At 42.5% G+C, this 23,551-nt stretch overlaps 1 protein-coding gene across 1 annotated transcript in view; it reads left to right on the top strand.

Moving 5' to 3' along the window:
- The first annotated feature begins 7,200 nt into the window (after nt 1–7,200).
- Nucleotides 7,201–23,551, top strand: part of LOC137369914 (copine-3-like) — a 97,933-nt gene continuing 81,582 nt past the window's right edge. Inside the window, exons 1-2 of the mRNA XM_068031641.1 lie at nt 7,201–7,479; nt 14,515–14,596. The gene's annotated coding sequence lies outside the window, so the exon portion shown is untranslated. The remainder of the gene's footprint in view (nt 7,480–14,514; nt 14,597–23,551) is intronic.

The following is a 23,551-nucleotide window of genomic DNA, read 5'->3' as shown; positions in this document are numbered from 1 at the left end:
CTTTCATTAAAGAGATTCTTTTTTAATTAGTTCACGGGGTGTGAACGACATTTGCAAGGCCAGCATTTATTGCACATCCCTAATTGCCCATGTGAAGGTGGTGGTGAGCCACCTTCTTAAACTGCTCCAGTCCATGTGGTTAAGGTACACCCGCAGTGATGTTAGGGAGGAAGATCTAGGATTTTGACCCAGCAACAGTGAAGGGATGGCGATATATTTCCCAGTCAGAACGGTGTGTGACTTCATTGAACATGTAGGTAGTGGTGTTTCTGTGTGTCTGCTGCCTTTGTGCTTCTAGGCGGTAGAGGTCGTAGGTATGGAAAGTGTTGGCAAAGGAGCCTTGGCAAGTTGCTACAGTGCACCTTGTAATGCATTGGAGGTGAGTCTCCTGCCACAGAATACTCTGATCTGCTCTTGTAGCCACAGTATTTATTTCTCTGGTCTGGTTAGAGGTTACAAAGTAATAAAAGAACAAAACTAAAGGCTCTATCTGAATGCACGTAGCATTCGAAACAAAACAGATGAACTAATAGTGCAAATAGAAATAAATAAGTATGATCTGATAGCCATTACAGAGACATGGCTGCAGGATGACATAGATTGGGACCTGAATATTGAAGGGTACATGACATTTAGGAAGGATGGGAAGCTAGGAAAAGGTGGAGGGGTCGCTCTGTTAATAGAGACGGATGACCTAAGTTCAGGAAAGTAGGATGTAGAAGCAGTTTGGGGAGAGATGAGAAATGATAAAGGCAAGAAGTCACTTGTGGAGTGGTGTACAGGCCCCCTAACAGTAACCACATGGTAGGACGGGGTATAAAGGAAGAAATACTGCCTGTGTGGAGTTTGCAAGTTCTCCCTGTGTCTGCGTGGGTTTTCTCCGGGTGCTCCGGTTTCCTCCCACAAGCCAAAAGACTTGCAGGTTGATAGGTAAATTGGCCATTATAAATTGTCACTAGTATAGGTAGGTGGTAGGGAAATATAGGGACAGGTGGGGATGTTTGGTAGGAATATGGGATTAGTGTAGGATTAGTATAAATGGGTGGTTGATGTTCGGCACAGACTCGGTGGGCCGAAGGGCCTGTTTCAGTGCTGTATCTCTAATCTAATCTAATCTAATCTAATCTAATCTAAATAGTAGGAGCTTGTCAGAAAGGAATGACGATAATCATGGGGGGTTTTAATCTACATATAGACTGCAAAAATCAGTTGGAGAAAGGTAGCTTAGATGAGGAGTTGATAGAATGTTTTTGGGATAGTTTCTTAGAACCGCATGTTCTGGAGCCAACCAGACAGCAAGCTATACTAGACCTGCTATTGTGGAACAAGATAAAATTAATTCATGACCTCATAGTGAAGGCAGCCCTAGGCAGCAGCGATCATAATATTACATTCAGTTTGAGGGAGAGAAGAGTGGGTCTAGGACTAGTATTTTAAACTTAAATAAGGCAAATATGAGGGCTTGAAAGCAGAGCTAGCAAACGTGAACTGGCAAAGTAGGTTAAGGGATAGGTCAATAGAGATGCAGTGGCAGACATTTAAGGGGATATTTCAGAATACACAGAATGGATACAATTCAATGAGAAAGAAAAATTCCAAGGGGAAATCCCATCATCCATTGTTAACTAAAAAGTTAAAGATAATATCAAACTTAAAGAAAATGCATATAATTGCACAAAGATTGGTGGCAGGTCAGACGATTTGTCAGAATATAAAAAACAGCAAAGAATGAATAAAGATTAATAAGGAGGGAAAATTTAGAGTACGAGAGAAAGCTAGCTAGAAATATAAAAACAGTAAGCGTTTCTATAGATAATTTAAAAAGAGAGTTAACAAGGTAAGCATTGGTCCTATAGAACATGAGTCAGTGGAATTAATAATGGAAAATAAGGAGATGGCAGATGAATTGAACAGGTATTTTGCATCAGTCTTCACTATAGAGGATACAAGTAATATCCCAGAAATAGCTGTAAATCATGAAATGGAAGGGAGGGAGGAACTAAAGAAAATTACAATCACCAGGGAAGTGGTACTGAGCAAATTGTTGAAGTTGTGGTCTGACAAGTCCCCGGGTCCTGATGGACTTCATCCTAGGGTGTTAAAAGAAATGGCTAATGAGATAGTTGGAGCATTGGTTTTAATTTTCCAAAATTCCCTAGATTCGGGGAAAGTTCCATTAGATTGGAAAATAGCGAACGTAACTCCTTTATTCAAAAAGGGAGCGAGACAGAAAGCAGGAAACTACAGGCGAGTTAGCTCAACATCTGTCTTAGGGAAAATGTTAGAAGCAGTGTCAACATGGATTTGTGAAAGGGAAATCATGTTTAACCAATTTATTGGAGTTTAGATTAGATTAGATTAGAGATACAGCACTGAAACAGGCCCTTCGGCCCACCGAGTCTGTGCCGAACATCAACCACCCATTTTATACTAATCCTACACTAATCCCATATTCCCAACAAACATCCCCACCTGTCCCTATATTTCTCTACCACCTACCTATACTGGTGACAATTTATAATGGCCAATTTACCTATCAACCTGCAAGTCTTTTGGCTTTGAAGAAGTAATGTGCTGTGGATGAAGGGGAACCAGTGGATCTACTGTACTTAGATTTCCAGAAGGCATTTGATAAGATGCCACATCAAAGGTTATTGTGAAAAATAAAAGCTCATGGTGTAGGGGGTAACATATTGGCATGGATAGAAGATTGGCTAGCTAGCAGGAAACAGAGAGTAGGCATAAATGGGTCATTTTCTGGTTGGCAAGAGTGGTGTGCCACAGGGATCAGTGCTGGGGCCTCAACCTTTTACAAATGAATTGGATGAAGGGACCAAAGGTATAGTTGCTAAATTTGCTGATGACACAAGGATAGGTAGGAAAGTAGGTTGTGAAGAGGACATAAAGAGGCTGCAAAGCGATGTAGATAGGTTAAGTGAGTGGGCAAAGATCTGGCAAATGGAGTATAATGTGGGAAAATGTGAAATTGTCCATTTTGGCAGGAAGAATAAAGAAGAAGCATATTATCTAAATGGTGAGAGATTGCAGAGCTCTGAGATGCAGAGGGATCTGGGTGCCCTAGTGCATGAATCGCAAAAGTTTAGTATACAGGTACAGTACGTAATTATGAAAAATAATAGAACATATTGCTTATTGCGAGGTGCAGTTATACAGGGCATTGGTGAGACCACATCTGGAGTAGTGTGTACAGTACTGGTCTCCTTGTTTAAGGAAGGATGTAAATGCAGTAGAAGCAGTTCAGAAAGGGTGTTCTAGACTAATACTTAGAATCGGGGGGTTATCGTATGAGGAAAGGTTGGACAGGCTAGGCTTGTATCAACTGGAGTTTAGAAGAGTAAGAGGTAACTTGATTGAAACATATAAGATTATGAGGGGTCTTGACAGGGTGGGTGTGGAAAGGATGTTTCCACTTGTGGGAGATTCTAGAACTAGAGGTCACGGTTTAAAAATAAGGGGTCACCCATTTAAGCCAGAGAGGAGGAGATTTTTTTTTTCTCTCAGGGGGTCGTGAATCTTTGGAACTCTCCTTCTCAAAAGGCAGTTGAAGCAGAGTCTTTAAATATTTTTAAGGCAGAGGTAGATAGATTCTCGATAAGAAAGGGGGTGAAAGGTTATCAGGGGTATGCGAGAATGTGGAGTTGAAGTAACAATCAGATTGTTGAATAGTGGAGCAGGATCGAGGGGCCGAGTGGCCTATTCCTGCTCCTAATTCGTATGTTCGTATGGTTAAATTTCTTGTCAGTGGTGACCCCAGGGTGTTGATGGTGGGGAATACAGTGATGATAATGCTATTGAATGTCATGGGGAGGTGGTTAGACTTTTTCTTGTTGTAAATAGTTATTGCCTGACAATGGTGTGGCCCAAATGTTACCTGCCATGATCAGCTCAAGCCTGAATATTGTCCACGTCTTGCAGCATGCGGGCATGGACTGCTTCAGTATCAGACGAGTTGTGAATGGAACTGAATGCTGTGCAATCATCAGCGAACATCCCCACTTCTGACCTTTTGATGGCAGGAAGGTCGTTGGAGCAGCTGAACAGAGTTTCCTCTCGGACACTACCCTGAGGAACTCCTGCAGCAATGTCATGAACAGATGATTGGCCTCCGACAACCACAACCATCTTCGTTTGCGATAGGTATGACTCCAGCCAGTGGAGAGTTTTCCTCTAATTCCCATTGACTTCACTTTTGCTCAGGCTCCTTTATGCCACACTTGGTCAAATGTGCTTTGATGTCAAGGACAGTCACTATCAACTCATCTCTGGAATTTAGCTCTTTTGTTCATGTAATGAGGTCTGGAGCCTAGTTGCCTTAGTGGAACTCAAACTGAGTATTGGTGAGCAGAATATTGCTGAGTAAGCACTGTTAACAGCACCTTCCATCACTTTATCTACGATTGAGAGTAAACTGATGGGGTGGTAGTTGCCTGGATTGGATTTGTCCTGCTTTTTTTGGACAGGACATACCTAGGCAATTTTCCACATTGTTGGGTAGATGTCAGTGTTGTAGCTGTATTGGAATGTTTGGCGAGGGGCTTGGCTTGTTCTGGAGCATAAGTCTTCAGTACTACAGCCAGGATGTAGCTAGGGCCCATAGCCTTTGCTGTATCCAGTTCCTGCAGCCATTTCTTGATATCATGTGGAGTGAATTGTACTGGCCAAATACTGGCTTTGGTGATGCTGAAGACCTCAAGAGGAGGCTGAAACAGATCATTCACTAAGCATTTCTGGCTGAAGTTGATTACAAATGCTTCAACCTTGACTTTTGCACTGATGTATTGGTTTGATACAACTGAATGGCTTGCTCAGATCAGTGGATGATCAAGAGTCATCCATGTGGGGTTATATAGAGGCCAGACTAGGTAAGATCTGCAGGCTTTGATTGCTAAAAGACATGAGCAAATGAGTTGAGTTTTTATGGCAACATTGTTGTAAAATATCAGCTATTATTTCCAACTTTTTTAACTGAATACATATTCTTAAACTGCCGTGGTGACATTTGAACTCCAGGCCTCAGGACTACTAGTCCAGTTAACACAATCATGACATTATTATATTTCTACTTAGGCAGACAGCTAGAGGAAGGCATTCCAGGAAGGCTGTGTATGAAAACACACACTCATATATTCAGGAATAAAAACAGAAAGTGCTGAAACTACTCAGCAGGTCAGGCAGCATCTGTGAAGAGAGAAGCAGACTTAACAGTTCAGGTCTGTGACCTTTCATTGGAACTGCGTTTCAGTCACAGACTGAAACGTTAACTCTGCTTCTTTCTTCACAGATACTGCCTGACCTGTTGAGTGTTTCCAGCACTTACTGTTTTTATTTCAGATTTCCAGCATCTGCAGTATTTTGCTTTTATCTCATATTCAGGACTTGGCAGCTGCCATGATTGTGCTGTAAGGAGGCAAGCAGCTAATGCTGAAGTTCTGCATCTCCAACTGGAAGAACTACTGTTCATTGGGATACAGTGTGTGCCCATGAAATTACTAGGAGAATGGAAGCATTGCAATTTTTCATTTCATTTACAGATGGATGTAAATTTCACTATAACTTGTTATGGAGATTTTTAAGATTAGAGATTAAGTTTTCTGCATGTCAGACATCTATCTCATCAAATAAAAACTAAATGGTTTGGAAAAAGGTAGATTTGGAAAACTAATTCAAACAATACTGTGAGAGTTGGTTCAGGGGAACAAAGATTGAAACTTTCTTTTTCTTTCTTTTGGGCCTCCTTATCTCGAGAGACAATGGATACGCGCCTGGAGGTGGTCAGTGGTTTGTGAAGCAGCGCCTGGAGTGGCTATAAAGGCCAATTCTGGAGTGACAGGCTCTTCCACAGGTGCTGCAGAGAAATTTGTTTGTTGGGGCTGTTGCACAGTTGGCTCTCCCCTTGCGCCTCTGTCTTTTTTCCTGCCAACTACTAAGTCTCTTCGACTCGCCACAATTTAGCCCTGTCTTTATGGCTGCCCGCCAGCTCTGGCGAATGCTGGCAACTGACTCCCACGACTTGTGATCAATGTCACACGATTTCATGTCGCGTTTGCAGACGTCTTTATAACGGAGACATGGACGGCCGGTGGGTCTGATACCAGTGGCGAGCTCGCTGTACAATGTGTCTTTGGGGATCCTGCCATCTTCCATGCGGCTCACATGGCCAAGCCATCTCAAGCGCCGCTGACTCAGTAGTGTGTATAAGCTGGGGGTGTTGGCCGCTTCAAGGACTTCTGTGTTGGAGATATAGTCCTGCCACCTGATGCCAAGTATTCTCCGAAGGCAGCGAAGATGGAATGAATTGAGACGTCGCTCTTGGCTGGCATACGTTGTCCAGGCCTCGCTGCCGTAGAGCAAGGTACTGAGGACACAGGCCTGATACACTCGGACTTTTGTGTTTGAAACTAGTGAAAGAAAATTCAGGACTGATGCCAGGAAGTTCAATGTTCAAAGCACGGAATACATTTCCAGTTAGATGAATTGAGGCAAAAAGATGGATGGGATTATAGGATGTGGCTGGACGGGTTAAGAAGCTGAACGATCTGTTCATCTGTATTCACCTTGTAACCATGTATTGGTTATTCACTCACCGGTAGCTTGACTCCGCACAGGAAGAAAATATAGACAATCAATACGCATACCCATGAATGGTTTGAAACTAGGCTGAAAGAGACCTTGGGAATTTTAGACTGAATGCTAAATATGTTCAAACTAATGCAGAGCAGCCATCAATAAAACAAATAGGATACAAGTCAGGTTATTTAGTAATCAAACTTCATAGTGCATGGCTAAGACCGCATCTTGAATCCTGTATCCAGTCCTCATGGACAAGAAACAAGATATTCACGCACTGGAGACAGAGCAAAGAGCCACAAGGCTGATCCCCAATGACAAAGACTGGACAGACGAGGCTGTTCAGCCTTGAAAAGAAGCATCTTACAGAGATATCTCAGATTTTTAAGGGCAAAATAGTATTTTAGACGAAAAGTGAGTGGTACAAGGGGACACATTCAAACTGTAGGACTGTTAGTCGGGAATTCTTCAGAAATTAATTCACACAAATCAGCTAATTTACTAATAAACGTCAAGATATAATAATGGAAGGTCAGACTTTCTTCCGCAACTTGTATGGTGGAAACGTCAAATGTACGTAGTCTTTTGATAGGTGCATGCGCAGTGCCGAGGCTTTGGGAAGTGAGTTGTCTGTGAAACTCGAGCTGAGCAAACAAGAACTCTTCAGTCTGAAGTTAGCGCCGTGCTGATTGCTTTTTAAAATATATATTTTTTGTCTAGCTACCTGTTTGGACGAGGAACAAATATTCATACTGCAAAGATTTGGCTTGCAACTCTAATTCGTTTCAACGCGCATTTCTTTTCACTGGCGACTTTTTTCCCCTCTGACTGTGTTAATCATCTCTGTCCTGACCGAAAGGGATTATTGTGGGAGCTTTGGTCACTTTTCAGGTAATATATACTCAGATAAAATGGTTAGTTTTTAGTCTAAAAAGCAATCTGATATTAAAATGTACGTTTAGTTGCCAGCGTTGAAACTTTCCAGGGCGTATTCAGCTTCGCGTAGAGTGTCTGGAAGTCAGGCTGCTGCTGGCTTCGAGTTGTCTGGTAGCAGATTTCACAGAGCACGCTGCTGCTTAGGATCCCGTTTATATATTTAAAAAAAGACCTAAAAAGTAGGAGATAAATGTTAGTGTAGATTTGATTAGCTGAGTGGCTTGTTACTGTGCTGTATTACTGCAGTTCTCTTAAATAGCGTACGCAACAAAGAACATCTGACGATTCTGATGTTTGATGTGGACACGGGAAAGTAGACAAGTGAAGGATACCAGGGAAGGAAAGGAAATTTTATAGTAAATGAACGTCTGAAAACATGTTTCTTCTTGCCACACTTTCGAAAGAGAAATGAGGGCGGGAGATGTGTCTAATCTATCGCCAATGGGTGGCAAATCTCACGCATTGAAATGCTGGAAGTGCTCAAAACTGCCGTCTGCATAAATTGTGGGAGTCAGGGAGATGAGGACGTGTCTTTCTGTCTGAACACAGGAAAGTAACCCTTAAGAATCCAGTTTTAAACTACTTCTGTTTAAGTCTTTGAGAGCTCACAAGGGGTATCTTTGTTTTTTTCCATTTGTGGTTATGCAAAAATATTGCATTTGTGGACAGTTAATGTGCAGTATTCAATGATTTTAGTATTTATATTCATGCCATTAGTATTTTTGTAACTAGCTGCTGTTTGTACACATGGTCTATTTCGAGGTTGGATTAAATTACAGTAGTATACGGAAGTGACAGTGAAATCATGTTAATTTGCGGTTACATTCCAGTGTTTCTTTTGCACTATATATTTTGAACACTTTGAGTTTGTGTCATTTTTGTCATTTCCCCCCCCCCCCCATTTTATTTTGGCATACCATTTTCATATTTATTGAAACTTAATTCTGTCTTTTGTTTTGAGAATTGCCTAATTTGTTACTTCATCTGCTGAAGCCCCCATCCATGCCTTGATCACCTCTATACCCTATTCCAGTGCACTCCTAGCTGGTCTCCCATGTAAACTTGCGGCTTCCAAAACTCTGCTGCTTGTGTCCTAAGTCGTATCATGTTGCGTTCACCCATCACCCCTGTGTTCACTGACCTACATTGGCTCTTGGTTAAGCAAAACCTCAATTTTAAAATTCTGATCCTTGTGTTCAAATTCCTTCATGGTCTTGTCCCCTCGCTTTCTCTCTCTCATCTCCTCCAGCCCTACAATTTCTGAGATATCTCTGCTCCTCCAATTCTGGCCTGTTGAGCATCCTCGATTTTAATCACTGCACCATTGGTGGCTTGCCTTCATCTATCTCTGGAATTCCCTCCCTAAACCTCTCTGCCTCTCTTTCCTTCTTTAAGACACTGCTTCATCACTTTAATCAAACTTTTAGTCATCTGCCCAAATATTTCCTGAGATGGCTCAGTGTCAGGTTTGTTTGATAACATTCCTGTGAAGTGTCTTGGGATGTTTTACTACCTTTAAGGGTCTATATAAATATAGATTTTGTGATAGTTTTTGTTGTCCTGATTTTATTTTGTTTCATTCTCTTCTATTTAGTTTAATTTTTAGTTTGCATTAATTTTTTTGGCTCTCTATGTCTCAGGTCCTCTGCACAGCAGCTCCAGCATCTGTTTAGAGTCAGTATTGTATTGATATGAACTTATTATGTTTGGGGCATACATGATATGCTCTATGATGTACTGCAATGGAGTTATGGACGCATCATGCTATGCTATGAAGATGCATTGTACAGATCCCAGTGCAGTGAAATTAAGCGGCAGGTTGTTTGTTTATCAAGCTAGACTGAATAGACAGTACCTGAAGTTTAGGCCCACTTTAAAAAAAGAAAGGCTTACATTTGCATAGCGCTTTTCATGACCATTGGATATCTCATAGTGCTTGACAGCCAATGCAATACTTTTGAAGTGCAGTCACTGTTGTAATGTAGGAAAGGCGTCAACTAATTTGCGCACAGCAAATTCGCACAAACAGCAATGTGATAATGATCAGATAATCTGTTTTTATGATGTTAATTGAGGGATAAATATTGGCCAGAACATCAGGGATAACTCCCCTGCTGTTCTTCAAAATGGTGCCATGAGATCTTGTACATCCCACCCCCCGAGCAGGCAGAAGGGGCCTTGGTTTAAGGTCTCATCTGAAGGATGGCACCTCTGACAGTACAGTACTACACTGAAGTATCAACCTTGGTTTTTGTTGCTCAAGACCTGAAGTGGGATTTGAATCCAGAACCTTGTGATTGAGTAATTTGAGTATTTAATTTTCAATATGATTTAAGGTATTTCCCAAGTATTATTTCATATATATTATGTGTAGACAGATGTAAGATAGTTTTTATTCATTCATGGGATGTGGATGTCAATGGCAAGGCTAGCATTTATTGCCCATCCTAATTGCCCTTGAGAATGTGGTGATGAGCTGCCTTGAACTGCTGCAGTCTATGTGGTGTAGCACATCGCCAATGCTGTTAGGCAGGGCTTTCCGGGATTTTGACCCAGTGACTGTGAGGAACAACAATGTATTTCCAAGTCAGGATGGTGTGTGACTTGGAGGGGAAACGCTGTGGTGATATTTTATATGCCTGCTGCCCTTGGCCTTGTAGATTTGGAAGTTGCCAAGGTTGTGGATTTGGAAGTTGCTGTTGGAGAAAACTTGTCAAGCTGCTGCAATGCATTTTGTAGATGATACATAGGGCAGCCATGGTGTGCTGGTGCTGGAGGGAGTAAATGTTTAAGGTAGTGGATGGGGTGCCGATCAAGTTCGTTGCTTTGTCCTGAATGATGTTGAGCTTCTTGAGTGTTCTTGGAAGGCAAGTGAAGTGTATTCAATCAGACTCCTGACTTGCGCCTTGTAGATGATGCACAGGCATTGGGGGGTTAGGAGATGAGTTCTTCTTCTTCTTTGGCCTCCTTGTTTCGAGAGACAATGGGTGCCTGGAGGTGGTCAGTGGTTTGTGAAGCAGTGCCTAGAGTGGCTATAAAGGCCAATTCTAGAGTGACAGACTCTTCCACAGGTGCTGCAGATAAAATTGGTTGTTGGGGCTGTTACACAGTTGGCTCTCCCCTTGCGCTTCTGTCTTTTTTCCTGCCAACTGCTAAGTCTCTTCGACTCGCCACACTTTAGCCCCGCCTTTATGGCTGCCCGCCAGCGCTGGCGATCACTGGCAACTGACTCCCATGACTTGCGATCAATGTCACAGGACTTCATGTCGCATTTGCAGACGTCTTTAAAGTGGAGATATGGACGGCCAGTGGGTGTGATACCAGTGACGAGCTCGCTGTACAATGTGTCCTTGGGGATCCTGCCATCTTCCATGCGGCTTACATGGCCAAGCCATCTCAAGCGCTGCTGGCTCAGTAGGGTGTATACGCTGGGGATGTTGGCCACCTCGAGGACTTGTGCGTTGGAGATACGGTCCTGCCACCTGATGCCAAGGATATATCCCACAAAAAGACAGGCATAACTAGGACCCATGCGGGTACCCATAGCAACACCTTTTACTTGAAGGAAGTGAGTGGAGTTGAAGGAGAAGTTGTTCAATGTGAGAACAAGTTCGGTCAGGTGGAGGAGGGTGGTGGTTGATGGGGACTGGTTGGGCCTCTCTTCAAGGAAGAAGCGGAGAGCCCTCAAACCATCCTGGTGGGGGATGGAGGTGTAGAGAGATTGGACGTCCATAGTGAAGAGGAGGCGGTTGGTGCCAGGAAACTGGAAATTTTTAAAATGACAGAGGGCGTCAGAAGAGTCACGGATGTGTGGGAAGAGACTGGACCAGCGGAGAAAAGATAGAGTCAAGATAGGAAGAAATAAGTTCAGTGGGACAGGAGCAGGCTGACACAATGGGTCTGTGAGGACAGTGCTGTTTGTGGAGATGTCTAATTGTATGATTGATTAGTAATTACTAAAGTAATAGATACTGTCCTTGGGCATGTGATCTTACTACTCATATTCACTTGGCGGCACATTTGTACTTTAACTGTTTTGCTCATTTATTGGTTATAATGAATTTATTTGAATCTTCATAACTCTATAACTTTTTAAATTTATTGTCGAGTAACAGCCAGCGGGAGGTAGAGGAGCAGATATGTCGACAGATTTTGGAAAGATGTCAAGGTAACAGGGTTGTAGTGGTGGGTGATTTTAACTTCCCCTATATTGACTGGGACTCACTTAGTGCTAGGGGCTTGGATGGGGCAGAATTTGTAAGGAGCAATCAGGAGAGCTTCTTGCAACAATATGTAGATAGTCGAACTAGGGAAGGGGCCGTACTGGACCTGGTATTGGGGAATGAGCCCGGCCAGGTGGTCGAAGTTTCAGTAGGGGAGCATTTCGGGAATAGTGACCATAATTCCGTAAGTTTTAAGGTACTTGTGGATAAGGATAAGAGTAGTCCTCGGGTGAAGGTGCTAAATTGGGGGAAGGCTAATTATAACAATATTAGGCAGGAACTGAAGAATTTAGATTGGGGGCGGCTGTTTAAGGGTAAATCAACATCTGACATGTGGGAGTTTTTCAAACGTCAGTTGATTAGAATCCAGGACCAGCATATTCCTGTGAGGAAGAAGGATAAGTTTGGCAAGTTTCGGGAACCTTGGATAACGAGGGATATTGTGAGCCTAGTCGAAAAGAAAAAGGAAGCATTCGTAAGGGCTAGAAGGCTGGCAACAGCCGAAGCCCTTGAGGAATATAAAGAAAGTCGGAAGGAACTTAAGCAAGGAGTCAGGAGGGCTAAAAGGGGTCATGAAAAGTCAATGGCAAACAGGATTAAGGAGAATCCCAAGACTTTTTATACGTATATAAAGAGCAAGAGGGTAACTCGGGAAAGGGTTGGCCCACTCAAGGTCAGAGGAGGAAATCTATGTGTGGAGCCAGAGGAAATGGGCGAGGTGCTAAATGAATACTTTGCATCAGTATTCACCAAAGAGAAGGACTTGGATGATGAGTCTAGGGAAGAGAGTGTAGATAGTCTGGGTCATGTCGTTATCAAAAAGGAGGAGGTGTTGGGTGTCTTGCAAAGCATTAAGGTAGATAAGTGCCCAGGGCCTAATGGGATCTACCCCAGAATACTGAGGGAGGCAAGGGAAGAAATTTCTGGGGCCTTGACAGAAATCTTTTAGTCCTCATTGGCTACAGATGAGGTCCCAGAGGACTGGAGAATAGTCAATGTTGTTCCTTTATTTAAGAAGGGTAGCAAGGATAATCCAGGAAATTATAGGCCGGTGAGCCTTACGTCAGTGGTAGGGAAATTATTAGAGAGGATTCTTCGGGACAGGATTTATTCCCGTTTGGAAACAAATGAACTTATTAGCAAGAGGCAGCATGGTTTTGTGAAGGGGAGGTCGTGTCTCACTAATTTGATTTATGTTTTTTGAGGAAGTGACGAAGCTGATTGATGAAGTAAGGGCAGTGGATGTTGTCTATATGGACTTCAGTAAAGCCTTTGACAAGGTCCCTCATGGCAGACTGGTACAAAAGGTGAAGTCACACGAGGTCAGAGATGAGCTGGCAAGATGGATGCAGAACTGGCTCGGTCATGGAAGACAGAGGGTAGCAGTGGAAGGGTGCTTTTCTGAATGGAGGGCTGTGACTAGTGGTCTTCTGCAGGGATCAGTGCTGGGACCTTTGCTGTTTGTATTATATATAAATGATTTGGAGGAAAATGTAGCTGGTCTGATTAGTAAGTTTGTGGACGACACAAAGGTTGGTGGAGTTGCAGATAGTGATGAGGATTGTCAGAGGATACAGCAGGATATAGATCGGTTGGAGACTTGGGCGGAGAAATGGCAGATGGAGTTTATTCGGGACAAATGTGAGGTAATGCATTTTGGAAGGTCTAATGCAGGTGGGAGGTATACAGTAAATGGCAGAACCCTGAGGAGTATTGACAGGCAGAGAGATCTGGGCGTACAGGTCCACAGGTCACTGAAAGTGGCAACGCAGGTGGATAAGGTAGTCAAGAAGGCATATGGCATGCTTGCCTTCATCGGTCGGGGCATAGAGTATAAAAATTGGAAAGTCATGCTGCAGCTGTGCAGAACCTTAGTTAGGCCATACTTAGAATATTGCGTGCAATTCTGGTCGCCACACTACCAGAAAGAGGTGGAGGGGCGACATGATAGAGGTTTACAAAGTTATGAGTGGCATGGACAGAGTGGATAGTCAGAAGCTTTTTCCCAGGGTGGAAGAATCAGTTACTAGGGGACATAGGTTTAAGGTGTGAGGGGAAAAGTTTAGAGGGGATGTGCGAGGCAAGTTCTTTACACAGAGGGTGGTGAGTGCCTGGAACTTGCTGCCCGGGGAGGTGGTGGAAGCAGGTACGATAGCAACGGTTAAGAGGCATCTTGACAAATACATGAATAGGATGGGAATAGAGGGATACGGTCATCGGAAGTGCAGAAGGTTTTAGTTTAGACAGACATTAAGATCGGCGCAGGCTTGGAGGGCCGAATGGCCTGTTCCTGTGCTGTACTGTTCTTTGTTCTTGAGTAGAGTCCGTCAATTAAATGTTACTTCCCCTCTGCTGAAACACCATTCTTGTTGACTTTAATGTTCAAGTATCAGGAATTCCTCTGCTCTTCCACTAATCAGGTTGACAACAATGCTGAATCCACTACATAGAAACTGGAGTTGGAAATTTAGCCCCTCATGTCTGTTCCGTTATGTAATTCGATCACCACTGATCTACTCAACTCCCTTTACTTGCCTTCTGCTGCATTTCACTTGGTACCCTTGCTGAATAAAAATCTGTCAAACACCTTATTGGAAATCTTTGTTGATCCAGCATCCATGGCATTTGGGGGACAGAATTCTAGATTTCTAATACCTTTTGTGTTAAAAGTTCTGTCTGATTTCACTCTTGAATGACCTGCTGACGAACACCAAAAAACTCAAAAGAAGGTGAGGCGATCTCATTAAAACATAAATTTTTTTTACAGGGCTCGACAAGGTCGATGCAGAAAGGATGTTTCCCCTGGTTGGGGGGATATAGAACAAGGGGACACAGTCTCAGAATAAGAGGTAGGCCATTTAGGACTGAGATGAGGAGGATTTTCTTCACTACCCCAGAGGGCTGTTGCGGCTCTGTCATTGAGTATGTTCAAGACAGAGATCGATAGATTTCTAGATATTAAAGATATCAAGGGATATGGGAATAGTGTGGAAAAATGGTGTTGAGGTTGAAGATCAACCATGATCTAGTTGAATGATGGAGCAGGCTTGAGGAGCCGAACAGCCTACTTCCTGCTCTTATTTCTATTGTACCTATGAAGTCTATCACTCTCCTCACAGTTCATAGTACTTCCAAACTTTGTGACATCTGCAAGTTTTGAAATTATTCCCTGTATACCCAAGTCTATGTTATCAATATATATCAAGAAAAACAGTGGCCCTAGTACTGACCATGGGGAGCCCGACTGGATACCTTTCTGTAGTCTGGAAAACAACTGTCACTTATTAAAAATTCCTTCATTGGATGTGAGTTGTTGCTGACAATAAATGCTGGCTGAGCCAGCGACGCCCACACCCCAAGAGAGAATAAAAAAAACACTCCTCTGTTTGGTCGTACAGAATTTGAGAATTGCTGAAAATAGAGACATGTTGTCGAAGAATGTAAGGGAAAACAACTTATACTGCATGAGGAGAGAGTGCTAATTGGTTGGTAAGTGAACTTTGGTACAGGTGTTGCCATGGAGAATGCACTGGTTTACGGTGACTGACAGTTAACTGCCAAGCTGTGTTTGAAATTTAAACCAGGCAGCTTGACTCTGGTCAAGGCATTGCCCTGAAGAATGAACCAGTGAATGGCTGTCACTTATTTTGTTCAGCTGAAACAGGCACAGTGTGTGTACATGTTCTTTCTGTCTGCTAATATATGTAGCTTCCAGTATGCACAAAATGCGGCACACTGCGAGTCATTTTCGGCCCTGAAAAGTGCCCAGACTACCTCAAATTACCCTGGAAAGGGTACTGTATTCCAAAAATATGAGCAACAGGTAAAGCTAGCTGTTTTACGCTGCTACTAAGCAGTCGCAACACTCTGTTGTTCACCACTAACCGGATGCTGCCGTCTAGCCAAAAAGACATCCTGCCTATCACACAAATGAGTAATGTGATATATGAATTTCAATGCAAGTGTGATGCTAGGTGTATAGGCCGTACGTCCCAAAGACTGGCGGATTGTATCAAACAACATGTCCCTTCCGCTGTTCACAGCGGGCAAGGTACAGACTGTACCCAATCAGCCCGTGCTTGCAAAACATAGTGTCCAACATTGATGTGATTCTGCGATTGGAAAGAACATGTACGCACACTTTCTTCTCATGCAGTATAAGTTGTTGTTTTCCCTTACATTGGTTATTCTTGCATATTGTCCTGATGAGTGCAAGATGAAAAGCTTCGACAACATGTCTCTATTTTCAGCAATTCTCAACTACTCTGTTTCCTGTCACTCAGCCAACTTCATATCTATGCTGTCTCTTTTATTCCATGGGCTTCAAGTCGATGATGTGGCACTTTATCAAACATCTTTTGGAAGTCGATATACAACCCTTCAGTCGCATTACCCTCATCAACCCTCTATTACCTCATCAAAAAGCTCAATCAAGTTGGTTAAACACAATTTGCCTTTAACAAATCTGTGCTGGCTTTCCTCAATTAATCCACACTTGTCCAAGTGACTGTTAATTTTGTCCTGGATTATCATTTCTAAAACTTTTCCCACCACTGAGCTTAAACCCACCTGGCCTGTAGTTGCTGGGTTTATCCTTACACCCTTTATTGAACAAGGGTGCAATCTTTGCAATTCTCCAGTCCTCCAGCACCAATCCCATATATAAGGAGGACTGGAAAATTATGGCTAGTACCTCCACAATTTCCACCCTTACCCCTCCCTTTTTGCTATTTACATGCCTACAGAAGACTTTTGGATTCCCTTTTATGTTAGTTGCCCGTCTCTTCTTATACTTTCTCTTTTCTTCTCATATTTCCATTGCCAATTTCCCTCTGAATTTTCCAAATACAAGTGAGAACCAGGCTGAATAATCACCCTGATATCTGTCATATGCCCCTTTTTCTGCTTCATCTTACTCTCCATCTCTTTTATTATCCAGGGAGTTCTGGCTTTGGTTGCCCTACCTTTTCCCCTAATGGGAATGTACCTTGTATGTGAACCAACTGCTCCTTAAATGCAGCCCATTGTTCCGTTACAGTTTTGCCTGCTGATCTTTAATTCCAATTTACCTGGGACAGATCTGTTCTCACCCCACTGAAATTGGCCCTTCTCCAATTGATTATTTTTACTCTAGATTGCTCCTTATCTTTTTCTGTGGCTAACCTAAACCTCATAATACTATGATCACTGTTCTCCTACTGACACTTCATTCATTTGACCCACCTCATTCCTCAGAACCACATTCAGCAATGCCTCCTCCTTCATTGGGATGGAAAAGTACTGATTATGAAAATTCTCCTGAACACACTTTAGAAACTCTTGCCCCTCCCTACACTTTTACTATCCCAGCCTATAATAGGATAATTAAAGTCCTCCATTATTACTACTGAATACATTTTGCACCTTTCTGTAATTTCCCTGAAAATATGTCCCTTTCCCACTAGTTGGTGGCCTATAGAATGCACCCAGTTGCCCAGTAGTGTCATGGTATCTCTATGTGGGATAACACCTGCTTTGACATTGCTCCCTGGGAGATCCAGCAAATTTTAACCTACTTTCAAGGATTTCTCAAACATACTAGGAAATTATTAAATGCAGAAGAGTGGAGATTGAGAAAAATCTGAAGCCCTTGCAGCCCTAAGAATTTCATTGTGGATTTCCGAGTGAACAATAGTTCCTGTTTGGAATCCTGAGATCTACATCTTTTCCTTATTCCAATCCTAATTTTATCTGTGTCTGTTAACTCATTGCTGGACTTTTTTGACTACTAATGTGCATTTGCCTCTTGCAGAATTCCTCCATTCTTGCCTCATTCACAGTGCTGTTGAAAGCCAATTTTTATCAACCTGTATTTACATTGCATCTTTAAGGTAGGAAAACATCTCAAGATGCTTCACAAAGAAATCAAGGGACAGACACTGAGCTGCTATGAGTAAGGTGACCAAAAGCTTTGTTGAACAGGTTATTCTAGCCATAGTCATCTTTGTCAGATAGTTGGTATTTCAAAAGGAAAAGAGTAAGTAAAGTGAGTGTTGGTTCTCGAGAGAGTGAGAATGGGGAGTTAATAGAGAAAAAGGAAATGGCAGAAGCAATGAACAAATATATTGCTTCTGCCTTCACGATAGAGGATACAAAAACCATTCCAGTAATAGCTGTAAATCAGGTGGTTGAAGGATGTGAGGAATTTAGTGAAATTACAATCACCAGGGAAGTGGTACTGACCAAACTGTTGGTGCTGCAGGCTGACAAGTCCTTGGATCCTGATGGTCTTCATCCTAGGGTCTTAAAAGAGGTGGGTAATGAGGTAGTAGATGCTTTGGTGTTAATTTTTAAAAATTCGCTAGATTCTAGAAAGGTCCCATCAAAATGGAAAATATAACCCCTCTATTCAAGAAGAGAGTGGGGTGGGGTGTGGTGGTGGGGAAGCAGAAAACAGGTGACTGTAGGCCAGTTAGCTTGACATCTGTTGTGGGGAAGGTGTTAGAATCGATCATTAAGCAGGTTATAACTGGGCACTTAGAAAAACACAAGGTAATCGGGAATAGTCATCATGACTTTGTGAAAGGGAAATCATGTTTAACCACTTGTTTGGTGTTTTTTGAAGGAGTAACATGTGCCATGGGTAAAGGGGAGCCCCTTGTCATACTTGGATTTCCAAAAGGCATTTGACAAGGCGCCACATAAAAGGTTATTGTGCCAAGTAGGAACTCATGGTGTAGAGGATAACATATTACCATGGATAAAGATTAGCTGGCTGGCAGAAAACAGAGTATGCATAAATGGGTCCTTTTCTGATTGGCAGCATGTGACCAGTGGAGTCCCACAGGGGTCTGTGCTGGGGCCTCAACATTTTACAATTTATATCAATGACTTAGATGAGGGGAGCGACTGCATGGTAGCTAAATTTGCAGATGACAAAAGATAGGTAGGAAAGTATGTTGTGAAGAGGACATAAGGAGGTTGCAGACCGATATAGATAGGTTGAGTGACTGGGCAAAAATCTGGCAGATGGAATATAATGTGGGAAAATGTGAAGTTGTTCTCTTGGGCAGGAAGAATAAAAATGCAGAGTATTGCTTAAACGTAGAATGACTGCAGAACTCCGAGGTGCAGAGGAATATGAACATATGAATTAGGAGCAAGAGTAGGCCACTGGGTCCTTCGAGCCTCTTCTGCCATTTAGTAAGTTCATGGCTGAACTGATTACTCCACATTTCCACCTACCCCCGATAACCTTCCACCCCCTTGCTTATCAAGAATCTATCTACCTCTGCCTTAAAAATATTCAAAGACTCAGCTTCCACCGCCTTTTGAGGAAGAGAATTCCAAAGGTTCACGACCCTCTGAGAGAAAAAATTTCTCCTCATCTCTGTCTTAAATGGGCGACCCCTTTTTTTAAACAGTGACCCCTAGTTCTAGATTCTCCCACAAGGGGAAACATACTTTCCACATCTACCTTGTCAAGACCCCTCAGGATCTTATATGTTTCAATCAAGTCACCTCTTACTCTTATAAATTCCAACGGATACAAGCCTAGCCTGTCCAATCTTTCCCCGTAAGACAGCCCGCCTATTCCAGGTATTAGGCTAGTAAACCTTCTCTGTACTGCCTCCAATGCATTTACATCCTTCCTTAAATAAGGAGCCCAGTACTGTACACACTACTCCAGATGTGGTCTCACCAATGCCCTGTATTGCTGAAGCATAACCTCCCTACTTTTGTATTCAATTCCCATTGCGATAAACGACAACATTCTATTAGCTTTTCTAATTACATGCTGTACCTGCATACTGACCTTTTGCGATTCATGCACTAGGGCACCCAGATCCCTCTGCATCTCAGAGCTCTGCAATCTCTCACCATTTAGATAATATGTTTTTTTTAAATTCTTGCTGCCACAGTGGACAATTTCGCATTTTCCCACATTATACTCCATTTGCCAGGTTTTTGCCCACTCACTTAACCGATCTATATCCCTTTGTAGCCCCCTTATGTCCTCTTCACAAGCTACTTTCCTACCTATCTTTGTGTCATCGGCAAATTTAGCAACCATACCTTCGGTCCCTTCATCTAAGTCATTTATATAAATTGTAAAAAGTTGAGGCCCCAGCACACATCCCTGTGGCACACCACTCATTACATCTTGCCAACCAGAAAATTACCCATTTATGCCTACTGTCTGTTTCCTGTTAGCTAGCCAATCTTCTATCCATGCCAATATGTTACCGTCTACACCATGAGGTTTTATTTTCTGAAATAACCTTTGATGTGGCACCTTATCAAATGCCTTTTGGAAATCTAAGTACAATATATCCACCAGTTCCCCTTACAGCACATGTAACTCCCTCAAAGAACTCCAATAAATTGGTTAAACATGATTTCCCTTTCACAAAATCATGTTGACTCTGCCTGATTACCTTGAATTTTTCTAAATGCCCTGCTATAACATCTTTAATAATAGCTTCTCACATTTTCCCTAAGATAGATGTTAAGCTAACTGGCTTGTAGTTTCCTGCTTTCTGTCTCCCTCCCTTTTTGAATAAAGGAGTTACATTCGCTATTTTCAATCTAATGGAACCTTCCCGAATCTAGGGAATTTTGGAAAGTTAAAAATAACGCATCAACTATCTCACTAGCCACTTCTTTTAACATCCTAGGATGAAGTCCATCAGGACCCGGGGGCTTGTCAGCCGCAGCTCCAACAATTTGCTCAGTACCACATCCCTGGTGATTGTAATTTTCTAGAGTTCCTCCCTCCCTTCCACTTCCTGACTTACAGCTAATACTGGGATGTTACTTGTATCCTCAATAGTGAAGGCCTATGCAAAATACTTGTTCAATTCATCTGCCATCTCCTTATTTTCCCTTATTAATTCCCCAGACTCACTTTCTATAGGACCAATGCTCACTTTAACTCTTTTCTTTTTTAAATATCTATAGAAACTCTTACTATCTGTCCTTATAATTCCAGTTAGCTTTCTCTTGTACTCTAATTTTGCCTTATCAATCATTCTTTGCTGTTTTTTACATTCTGTCCAATCTTCTGACTTACCTCTCATCTTTGCGCAATTATGTGCTTTTTTGTTAAGTTTGATACTATCTTTAACTGTTTTAGTTAACCACGGATGGCGGGTCCCACCCTTGGAATTTTTCTTTCTCGTTGAAATGTATCTATTCTGTGTAATCTGAAATATTCCCTTAAATGTCTGCCACTGCATCTCTATTAACCTATCCCTTAACTTGATTTGCCAGTTCACTTTAGCTAGCTCTGCTTTCATGCCCTCATAATTGCCCACTAAGTGTTCTAGTGCCTGAGTCACAAAAAGTTAAAGAAGGCTAATGGAATGCTATCCTTTGTTATGAGAGGAATTGTTTTGGAGGCAGTTCAGAGGAGGATTACTAGTTTGATATAAACAATATACTGCAGATGCTGGAAATCTGAAATAAAAACAAGAAATGCTGGAAATACTCAACAGGTCTGGCAGCATCTTGGAGAGAGAAGCAGAGTTAACATTTCAGGTCAGTGGCCTGAGCAGGTTGTCTTATGAGGAAAGGGGGCTTGTTTTCACTGGAATTTAGAAGAGTGAGGAGAGACGTGATTGAAGTATATAAGGTCCTGAAAGGTCTTGACAAGGTGGATGTGGAAAGGATGTTTTCCCTTATGGGGGAGTCCAGAACTAGGGGGCACTTTTATTTTTTTTAATTTTAGAGATACAGCACTGAAACAGGCCCTTCAGCCCACCGAGTCTGTGCCAACCAACAACCACCCATTTATACTAACCCTACAGTAATCCCATATTCCCTACCACCTACCTACACTAGGGGCAATTTACAACGGCCAATTTACCTGCAAGTCTTTGGCTGTGGGAGGAAACTGGAGCACCCGGCGAAAACCCACGCAGTCACAGGGAGAACTTGCAAACTCCGCACAGGCAGTACCCAGAATCGAACCCGGGTCCCTGGAGCTGTGAGGCTGCGGTGCTAACCACTGTGCCGCTCAGGGGTCGCCCTTTTAGGACAGAGATGAGGAGAAATTTTCTCTGCCTCAGAAGGAATAATTTAAGGCGGGGGTAGATAAATTCTTGTTAGGGAAGGGAATCAAAGGTTATCAAGGGTCGATGGGAGTGTAGAATTAGAGACACAGACCGATAAGCCATGATCTTATTGAATTGCGATGCAGGCTAGAGGGGCCGAATGGCCTACTTCTCCTAATTCGTCTGTTCATATAGCTTGAGGGGCACTACTCCTCAAGCTTAGTTCAAGACAAGGAGGCAGGCCTCCTTAGGTCTACCAAAGGAGAGTTTACTGGTAAACAGTGAGATCAAAGCGGGACATATAGAGCCCGGAAGAGAGAGAAAATGAGTGAATGTTCACTGGGAAACAATGAGATCCCCCTTGCAGGAAGGTTTGCTAGTTCTGTTGGGGATGGTTTAAACTAGATTGGCAGGGGATGGAAACCTGAGGGCAGTTTCAGATAGGACAAATTCACAGCAAGGAATGGGAGGCAGAAAATTAGTGAGTGACTCTGAAAGACAGAAGAAGCAAAGGTTAAAAAGTGTACAGAGCAGGAATTTGACAGTGTTTAAAGGTATTTATTTAAATACAAGGAGTATAGCGAATAAAGCCGATGAGCTGAGGGCACAGATAGACACATGGCAGCGTGATATCATTGCTATGATGGAAACTTGGTTTAAAGAGGGGCAGAAACGGCAGCTCAACATCCCTGGCTATAGAGTTTTCAGGCAGGATAGAGAGGGGGATAAAAAAGGAGGAGGTGTAGCATTATTGGTTAAAGAATCAATAACAGCTGTGAGGAGGGATGCTATGCTAAATGAATCATCAAATGAGGCCATATGGGTTGAGCTCAGAAATGAACCTAAAGGGGCAGCTGCAAGTAGTGGGAGGGAGATAGAAGAACAGACAAGTAGGCAAATTTGAGTGCAAAAACAATACGGCAATAATAGTTGGGGATTTCAACTACCCCAATATCAACCGGGATACAAACAGTGTGAAGGGCACAGAAGACACAAAATTCTTGAACTGCATTCAAGAGAACTTTTTCTTTAGCCAGCATGTAACAAGCCCAATGCGAGGGGGTGCAGTTCTAGATTTAGTTTTAGAAAATGAAGCTGGGCAAGTGGATGAAGTAGCAGTGGGTGACCATTTTGGAGATAGCGACCATAATACAGTTCGATTTAGCAGTATTATGGAAAAGGACAAAGATAGAACAGGAGTAAAAGTTCTAAATTGGGGGAAGGCAAATTTTACGAAGCTGATCTGGCGAAAGTGGACCGGATGCAGCTACTTGAAGAAAAAGCAGTGGTAAACCAGTGGGAGGCATTCAAAGGTGAGATTCTGTGGGCACATTGTAGACATGACCCCACAAAGAAAAAGGGTGGTACACCAAATCTGTGCCTCCTGGTTATCTAGAAGCATAGGGTAAGATAAAACAGAAAAAGAAAGCTTATGACAGTCACAAAAATCTTAATACTTTAGAAAGCCTGGAGGAGTATAGAAAGTTCAGGAGTGAAGTAAAAAGGAAATTAGGAAAGCAAAGAGAGGGCATGAAAAAATATTGACAGGTAAAATCGAGGAAAATCTAAAGATGTTTTATCAGTACATTAAGAGAAAGAGGATAACTAAGGAAAGGGTAGGGCCTATCAAAGATGTACAAGGTAACTTGGATGCAGAAGATGTGGGCAGGGTTCTTAATGAGTACAAGGGCAATTAGGGATGAGCTACAAATGCTGGCCTAGCCAGTGATGCCCACATCCCCCGAATGAATAAAAACAACTATGCTCCAT

This window comes from Heterodontus francisci, chromosome 5 (genome assembly GCF_036365525.1).
Source record: "Heterodontus francisci isolate sHetFra1 chromosome 5, sHetFra1.hap1, whole genome shotgun sequence".
Taxonomy (NCBI): Eukaryota; Metazoa; Chordata; class Chondrichthyes; order Heterodontiformes; family Heterodontidae; genus Heterodontus; species Heterodontus francisci.
This window is presented reverse-complemented; position numbering and strand designations above follow the sequence as displayed.